At 43.3% G+C, this 9,315-nt stretch overlaps 1 protein-coding gene across 3 annotated transcripts in view; it reads left to right on the top strand.

Annotated features, from left to right (window-relative positions):
* The window catches only part of PIP4K2A (phosphatidylinositol-5-phosphate 4-kinase type 2 alpha), a 184,832-nt gene that overhangs the window by 62,291 nt on the left and 113,226 nt on the right, over positions 1-9,315 (top strand). The window lies entirely within an intron of this gene.

Below are 9,315 nucleotides of genomic sequence, written 5' to 3'. Positions count from 1 at the left end.
AGTAAGTGGCCCAGTGTCTTAGGGGATCCTGCAGTGTGACGCTGGGTAGAAAGAGGCGGAGGAGAAGGAAGGAAGTGGCCTGGCTTGGCTGTCATGCACTGACTTCCTTCATTTCCTTACCTCCCACGTACTGCCTCCTGAGGCAAGAGGGGAGGAGTTTTCCCCTTTCCGTATATTCTTCTTTATGCTTTGAAACTATCTTTCTTCTTAGAGTTGTCTTTGGTGGAGTGGCCCTTAACTTCACATACAGTATGATTCATACCCCCAGGGATGATCCTTTCTCAAACACTTCTTTCTTTTTTTTTGAGACATTCTGTTGCCCAGACTAGAGTGCACTGGCACCATCACAGCTCACTGCAACCTCAAACTTCTGGGCTCGAGCCATCCTCCCACCTCAGCCCCCTGCATAGCTGAGACTGAAGCTGTGTACCACCACTCCCCGCTTATTTTTGTGGTTTTGTAGATATGGGGGTCTCATTGTGTTGCTCAGCCTGGTCTCGAACTACTGGGCTTGAGAGATCCTTAAGTCTCAGTCTCCCAAAGTTCTGGGCTTATAGGTGCGAGCCACCGTGACGGACCCCTCATAAACATTTCAAGCAGCATTGAACCAGAACAAGGAGCAGAGTTTTCAATTGGGAATTCATTGTGTATTTTTCATTGAGAACATATCATTTTTAAACTTATATGTTTATGTAACCTGAGTTGCAAGATGAATTTATCACACAGTGACAGACTTTAAATGTTTGGTTTTAATACACATTTGCGTATTTTAAAAGCAAATATACTTTCAGCCCGTGAAATAATATGCTAGATAATTACAGGTACTTAAACTTTGACTTCAGTTATGTCTCAGATTTATTATAACTACAGTGTTGATTCCTATGAAGACATTGCTTTGCAGACGGAGATGTCTCTCAAAATGTCACAGTTCAGTGGTTTATTATCAGACAGTTGCTAAAGTGGATAGTTAAAAATGGAGGCCTGACATGGTGGCGCACACTTGTAATCCCTGCACTTTGGGAGGCTGAGGCAGGTGGATCACTTGAGGTCAGGAGTTCAAGACCAGCCTGGGCAACATGGTGAAACCCCATCTCTACTAAAAATACAAAAAAAAAAGGCATGGTGGTGTGCACCTGTAGTCCCAGCTACTCAGGAGACTGAGGCAGGAGAATCACTTGGCTTGAACCTAGAAGGCGGAGGTTGCAGTGAGCCAAGACCATGCCACTGCACTCCAGTCTGGGTGACAGAGCAAGAGTCTGTCTCAAGAAAAAAAAAACAGTGTGCAGTTTGTCAGTTATTTCATGACTTTTAGTGGTTATTCAACACAAATTAAGCACTGTATCAGTTATAGGGTTCAGTTAAATAATACAGAATCTACAGGAGCTGATTTAGATAGCAAGGCATGTACTAGTGAGTATTAATAGTGGCTCAGTCTCTGCAAATGCTGAAAAAGCAGCTCTGGATAGTGCTAGCAGGTGGGGAATCATGATTTTATATCCAGATCACTAGTAGCAAGGAAATCTGAGAAATTAATTTTTGTTCCCCAAAGCAGTGCAGGAAGTCGTACAAGCAGTGAGCGGTGGCCCATGCATCTGCCCTTGGCACCCTGCAACCACAACACAGACCTCAGTAGTTATGGCCCTGCTCTCACCGGTTCCACTGTCGGGGAGACAGATGTCAGATATATCATACAAATACCAATGATGACAACTGCATGAGGCTAAAAGGTCCACAATGCTTAGAAGTAAATAATAAGGGGACAGAGTCTAAACTGGAGGTGGGGTGGACGCCTAGGAAGTCTCCTGGAGGAAGATGCATCTAAGCTGAGAGCTGGCCAGGAGAAGCAGAGTGAGGGAGTGAGAGAATTCCAGACAGGGGAGCCGTGTAGGAGGCCCCAGGCTTGCTGGGAGAACAGAGCAAAGACCAGGGTGATCGGAGTGAAAGGCCACAGGGCATAGAGTTGGGGACAGGGTGGGTAGGTAGGGCTTTGAGGTCACCAAAAGGATTTTTCCTAAGAATAATTGCAAGTCATCTTTTGAGGCTGGGAATAGTGGCAGATGAGTGCTTTGAAACAATCACAGCTGCCGCAATTTGGAGAAAGTCTTGGAGGAGGGACAGAGTGAAAGGCAGGAGACCAGTTAAGGGTCTGCTTGGTGGACAGACTTAGTGAGTCCAGATAGCTGTTGGGGCTTAGGAGGTGGAGAGAAACTAGATAGAGATCCACTCACCCAGACTCAGAGCATGGTTTTCTGGCATAATTAACTTTGTGGTAAGACTGCCCTTTTAGCCCTCTAAGTGGAGATGTTAAGAAAGCCATTAGTTGTAGAAGTCTGGAGCTCAGAGGGTGGGTAGGAGCTAGAGCTACAAATCTGGGAACTGTCACCTCCAGATGAGATTTAAAGCTGGGTGGTGAACCAGGTAGGCTTGAGAGAGGCTGTGGCCTGAAGTAGCTCAAGCCAGACCTCTTGGATATGTAGAAGCAGGCTAGAGCAGGAACAGCCAGCCAGTGAAAGATAGGGGGGAAAAAAAAACACAAAAACAGTAGATTTCCAAAAAGAAGAAACTCGCCATCTAGTTTAGGAAGGAATCTTTTTATGTTTGGAAATAGACCATTTCTAGAAAGTTTAGAAGTTGATTCAAGTATCCCATTCTGCTAGCAGCTAGGCTGTGCCTGCAGAAGTTAGTTTAAAGTAAAGAATGAGTTTCTCTGTTGAGAACATTAACTGTCTTGCTATACCATGAATGACACCTAAATGAGACTATATATTGAAGCCAGAAGTCCAGCTTGTTTACAATATCACAGTAAAATTGAGCCCAAATATGTCCTCTTGTTTATAGAGTGCTATGTAGAGTGCTCTGATATTTCATGGTGAACTACATAGGGCAGATACTCCTGTTTCCATTTTATAGTTATGAAAACTGAGGCAGCCTGGGCAACATGGCAAAACCCCATCTCTACAAAAATTAGCTGGATGTGGTGGTGTGCCCCTGTAGTCCTAGCTACTCTGAAGGCTGAGGCTGGAGGATACCTTGAGCCCGGGAAGTCGAGGTTGCTGTGAGCTGTGGCCATGCCACTATATACTCCAGTCTGGGTGACAAAGTGAGACCTAGTCTCAGAAAAAAAGAACTGAGTCTAAAGAGTAAGTGATATGACTATAAAACCTTCATACTTGCTTGTAAATACCTCTGATAGATCAGAGCCGGGTCACCTGGGAAGTCCCTAAGGGAGTGGCCCACAAGGGAGGCCACTTGTGAATCTGGAATAGCCTAGAAGATTTTTGGACACACACTTAGTTTTATTGGCCAAATGTTTGAGCCAAATCCCATGGAAGGGTTCTGGGGAGATACACAGTCCCTGTCACCAAGGAGTTGATGGACTAATGAGGAAGGCAGATAGAACCATGAACTCTGGGTGTTCCTGCCATTCTCTTGCAGGGATACAGGGGACCTTTTGTGACCTGGTGGGGCAGGAGGGTGATTGATATGAATAACCATAAAGGAAATACTGGTGCTGTCGTTTGCTGAAGAATGAATCTACTTATAAAGTATTTTTCCTGGGGCAGGTCCTTCCACCTGCGTGTGCTGTGTAATTTAGTGAGGAGGCTGATGTGGGTAGGCCATCCCTCTTACCGAGTAAATCTGTCCCGTTATGTAGCTGTCCACCCCATTCCTGGTCGTGCACCTGAGGGAGCATGCCCTGCCTTGGAGGTGAGCTAAGTCAGGATGTTCAGGTCAACCATGAGCCTGCGTTTGCTAATGCTTTCAGACTTCTTCCTTCCTTGTGTCTGCAATGTCACCTGCTAGTTACTTTATTAACTCCTGAAGGACAGGGAGCATGTTGTCTTATCCTGCTCTTGGCCCCTTGCACTGTGCCGGGTGCAACATGGCACTTAGGTGGAAAAGAAACGGCCATTTGACACGTGTTTCGGCTCAGGGGTTTTTCTCAAGTTCAACAGTAACTCACTCAGCCCTTTTATATGGAATATGATTCATTTGACAGCCAAGTTAATATTTTAAAAGTGTGAACTTAAAACAATTAAGAAACTTTTTGGGAGCTGGAAAATCTATAGTCAAAGGTGAAAGAAACAGACATCATAGACCCATCTGATTGTGGAATACAGGAACATGTTAAATTATTCATAAGTTCTTGATAACTGGTGAATAAATGTATGATGGAACATTTAGAATTTGGCAAAGCCTTCTAGATAATCCATTAAATGCATGCAATAGCAAGAAGTTTTGGATAAATTTTTATTCTTATAAATTGGATGACATATAACTAAACTCAAATTACAACTCTCAGTGAAAATATTCCAGTGCCCAGATTAGTAAATTATTTTTACTAGTGCCTTCTGGCTCTAAAAACTGGTATTTTATGGGAAATCAGAGGGTTAATTCTTGAAAGTATGATATTGATGTCCTAGAATGTGCTTTCTGCCCTCAAGCAAATGGTATGGCTTTGGGCTATGTTCTGATGATCACAAGTATCTCTGAATTGCTTTCTGTTTCAGGAATGTGTATCCTCTCTCGTCTTCATTGGCCAAATTGATCTCTCAAAGACATTGTGGTCTGGCAAAGCCGCTTCTTGCTCATTAAGCTTGGGAGTATGTTTTAAATAGTTACATTCAATTGTTTCCTTGAAGCGTGTGAAGGAAATGTGCCTGTTTCAGACCACAAGAGCCAGAGAATTTTTTGAATGTTTGATTGTGGTTAATCAGTTTTCTGTTCTTCCTGGAGATAAACTGCATAAGAAAAGGTCACATGTTTCAGGCCCCCTCCCGCAAAATCGGAGATAGTATGAAATGACAGGAAGAGTGTTTTCCAGTCTGAGGAAAATACTTGGAAAACGCAGAATGTTCATTATCTGTAACAAGTGTTTAAAGATTTCAAAGACACTCATAAAAATTGAAGAGTAATAATGAAAAGAAGCTGTCCCATGGAAGAAATATTCTTCAGATTACTTTTCCTCTTCGATACTGTAATAACCGGAGGGCTATTTAATGTCAGCTAATAAAGGATTCACAGAATAACTACTAAGCCAACTTAAGGAATTAACTCTCCCCACACCACCCTTAACTGAGTTTTTTCGTTGTCTGAATATTTTCTGTATATATTCTCACTTATTATTTGGCACTTTTTTTTTTTCTTTTTACTTAGTAGATTTTAAGATATAACCTTTGCAGGAAAGAAGAGAGAAAACTGTATATTTAAACAGACTGAATTGTGTGTTAACTCTGAAAAGACAGAGACTGGAAGGAAGATAAGTCAGGGCTTGAATATTCCAGGAAGGCTTTGAGGAGGAAGGAAATAAAGTCTGAACAGCCTTGAAGAATGGGTAGATATAGGAAAGGATTCAGGAAGGTCTTTAGATAACAAAAGTAGAGATCCACTGGCTGAGATGTTGTCAATATTTTCTTTTTATCTTCTTTTTTTGGAAGATCTTGTTTCTTTTCACACATTGTTTTTCTTTTGTTTTCCCCAGCTCTCTGCTTCCAGGGCTAATGGTGAGTTTTCCTGCAACTCACTGGAGATTTTGCTGTGTGAAATCCCAAAAGGTCGCTTGCATGTACTTGTTGCCAGTAGCCTGTTCTTACTGGGTCATTTACTGTGGTTTAATATGCCACTTCCTCAGTGGACCTGATGTGAAGAAAGTCCCCACAATCCCATCTTCTGTGACCTTTCCGAGGCCTTTTCCTTGTTACTTGGAACAAAGATGTGATAGCTGATTGGGAGGAGGGTGTTCCATGTCACCTATCACACCCGTCACTTTGTTTTTCCATGTTGCTCAATGCAGATTGGGTTACTGTTGTGGCCTATGTTATTGTTTTCCACGTTGTGTAGATCCCGTGACTCTCCGATGGTGTTTGAGATGGGATGCCTCTGTGGTGAAACCCCAAGAGAGCTTGTTTTTCTCCACCTCGGTCCTTTCACTTTCTTATCTGCTTCCCTGCCTCCTCTGTCCCAAAAGCCTTTCACAAAATAGTAACACATGTGCTTTAAGACAAAGATTGAAAACACGCTCGCATGTGTGCGCACATACACACACACACACAGTATTTAGAGACGATGTTGAATTATCTGACAAGACTTAGAATTTGGTTCTCCTACCCTGTACCATAGTACCAAAAATGGCACGTGGGCACACATACACACTTTTAATAGGCGACTTAGAGCCCATGAAATAATGAGAGTAGTAATAATAGTAGTTACGAAGCCTTGCATTTCCTATTCTGCTTTGGCCAGAGAGCAATAAAGCCTCATTTAAAAAGCAGCTTTTCATCTTTCTTTGAAAAAACTTTGTACAAGTAAACAATTCTTTTTTTTTCAATGAGAGAAAACACCCGTGGGTCAGCCAGGTTGACAGCCTAGTCAGCTTGCATCCTGTTTTTGTTTTTTTGTCTTGCAGAGTTTTTGCTGAAGGAAGCCTTGGAGTTCTACTTAATATGCATACAATAGAAAGCAGTAATTAAGGAAAAGGATATATCAGGCAACCTGTCTTAAGAAGGATCTAACTAAATAAACTTTGTCAGTCCTAACTCTCAGACTCCACAGGTGGGTGCAAACAACAGTGCTCCCCCCTAGAAATCCTGGGGCCCACTTTGACTTGCCTTGGAAAAGTGAAGACAAAGTGTCCCTCCCAAGTTACAAATGCGGGTTGTGTACTGTGGCTTTTACTCTCTGATAACCAGGTTAGCCGTCCAAACAACTGTTCTCAGCAGAAGTAAGGGTGGTCTTGATTTTTTTTTTTTTCCATCTGTACTAGTCGCTTCCTGTCTCTCAGAGCGCAAGGCTGTTTGTAAGAAAAATGTGTGAACTGAAAACCACCACTACCGCCTATAAGATGAGTACAAGATAACCAGAAACAAAATACAAAATGAGTTGTCAGAGCTGTTGATAAGCTCTTTGTGTGAAAGGAAAGAATAAAAATGCAGCAAAAGGCCAGATAATTATTTTTAAAAGTAAAACTGTAGACAAAAGTCCAAGGAAATCTCAATCTCCGTTTCTCTATTCCTCTTGTCTCATTCTCCAGCCAACTTTAGGGACAAGCAATGTCTTCCTCGAGAGACACATCTCGTCCCCCAAAGGTGGGTTCTTGGTGACCAAAGTACCTGCCTACAGAAAGCAGAGAAGCCTGTTTTCTTCCTTGTGTCTGTAGGAAAGTTGTCTTTCAGATATAGTCCTCTTTGTTCATCTGTTACTGGGCACTGCCAGGCTGACCCCTTTTCTCAGGCAGGTTGATCATGAAATTAAAAGTGGTTTACCTGAGTTAATTATATTATTAGGCCGGGCACGGTGGCACTCACCTATAATCCCAGCACTTTGGAGGCCACGATCGGTGGATCTCTCGAGCCCAGGAGTTCCAGACCAGCCTGGGCAACATAGGGAGACCCCATCTCTACAAAAAAAATAGAAAAAAAAAATTAGCTGGTGTGGTGGCTCCTACCTATAGTCCCAACTACTCAGGAGGCTGAGGTGGGAGGATCAACTGAGCCCAAGAGGTCCAGGCTGCAATGAGCCCTGAGCTGAGATCTCACCAGCTTGGAGTGCAGACCCTGTCTGAGTCCCTGAGTGAGACCCTGTCTCAGAAAAAGGAAAAAAAAAAAGTACTATCTTCATTTTTTTCCAAGACATTTTCCACTTGTTGCTTTAACAAAGTTTACAGTAGTCTACTTTATAACTAACCAGATACACTACTGGTGTTATACATAAGCATTAATATTTTTTTGTTATCACCCATTTAAAAAAGAAATTATGTTTTCAAAATGAGTTGCTTCAACCTAGTGTGGAGAATCAAAATTTTAAAAGATCAAAATTTTGGTGTTTTAAAAGTCAATTCTGACAAGGTATAGTGATTTGGTTCCACCTGATAGTTTAATATTTCTTTGCCCTCTTAGTAAGTCCCCAGGTGACCAAAGTACCTGCCTACAGAAAGCAGAGAAGCCTTTTTTCTTCCTTGTGTCTGTAGGGGGAAGGGGGTAGGTAGTAAGTATTAGAAACCAGCGTCTTGTGACTTTACAGATTCTAATGGATTGGGAATTTCTAGGGATATCTGGAAATTAACCCAAGCAGTTCTTTTTTTTTCTCCAGTTAGGGGAAGTTGCCATGAGATAAATAATGGTGACTTGGTTGGTTCATTGAATTCATTTATTTATTTAATATTTATGGCCTGCCCACTAATTATCTGGTACAAGTGTAGGTCCTAGAAGATACACACTAGGGAAAAAATAGACACACAGACTAGATCCCTACTCTCCTATCTTACATTCTAGGAAGGAGAAAGAAAATGTTAAAAATGAACAAAGTAAGTTGTCATGTCAGGTGCTACCAAGTGCTAGGGAAGGAGATTAGAGTGGTGGGTGTCATCTGGTCAGGGGAGCCCTGTCTGCTAAGGTGGCATTTAAGCGGAGACTTGAGGTAACAGACTGGGAAGTGAGGTGGGGACTGAAACCTGACTGACTAGCCATGGGCAGACCAGACAGGAGCTTAGCCAAGGTGAGGACTTACAGAGGAGTTGGGCAGGGATGTGAAATAATTAGATTGATGTTCTGCATAGCATGCCCTGGGCTGCAAGGTGTGGAACTGATAAGCCAAGATCTCCCAGGAGGCTTTGCTACCATCTGCAGAATCATGCTGATGGCTTTGAAGAGAGAGGCAGTGGTGGTGAGAAGTGGCTGATTTGGGGCATGTTTTGAATAAAGAACCCACAGATTTGCTGAAGACTTGACTGCAGGGTGAGAGGGAAGTCGAGGTCGACTTCGGGAGTTTGGGCCCAAGCTACTCTGTGCATGGAGGTGCTGCTCTGCACATGGTGGTCCCACTGGCTGAGAGAGGGAGGGGTGAGCAGGAGCTGGCTGCAGGCCAGGGGAGAATAGGACTTCACATTTGGATGAGTTGTTTGGTTTTGGGGATGTTTGTTAGAGATCCAGCTGGGGATGGTGATTAGCGGGAGTTTAGAATTCAGTGGAGAGATGAGGGCTAGAAATGTTTTAAAAAGTGAGAGCCATTGCACTGCAGATGGTGGGGCAGGCTGGGTTCTGGGGGATGATAAACACTCTAAGGGAAGGGGAGGTAGCCAGGAGTCTTCCAAGAGGCAGAGGCATGGTGTAATGTGATGGTAGGTGCTTCAGAGGGGATGACCACTTCAGGAAGGAGGAGGGAATTGGGGGTCTGGGATTGGTCAGGAGGAGCACAGGGCCCCGACCCTACCTCCTGGTTCTGTGGTTCCTATGCAGGAGAAAAAATACTTGAGGGGGGCTGCAAGGGAAGTGTGGTCCTTGGGGACAATCAGAATTTGGCTGGCATGAAAAGATGAAG

Source organism: Trachypithecus francoisi, unplaced genomic scaffold, assembly GCF_009764315.1.
Source record: "Trachypithecus francoisi isolate TF-2019V2 unplaced genomic scaffold, Tfra_2.0 Lachesis_group9, whole genome shotgun sequence".
Lineage (NCBI taxonomy): Eukaryota > Metazoa > Chordata > Mammalia > Primates > Cercopithecidae > Trachypithecus > Trachypithecus francoisi.
This window is presented reverse-complemented; position numbering and strand designations above follow the sequence as displayed.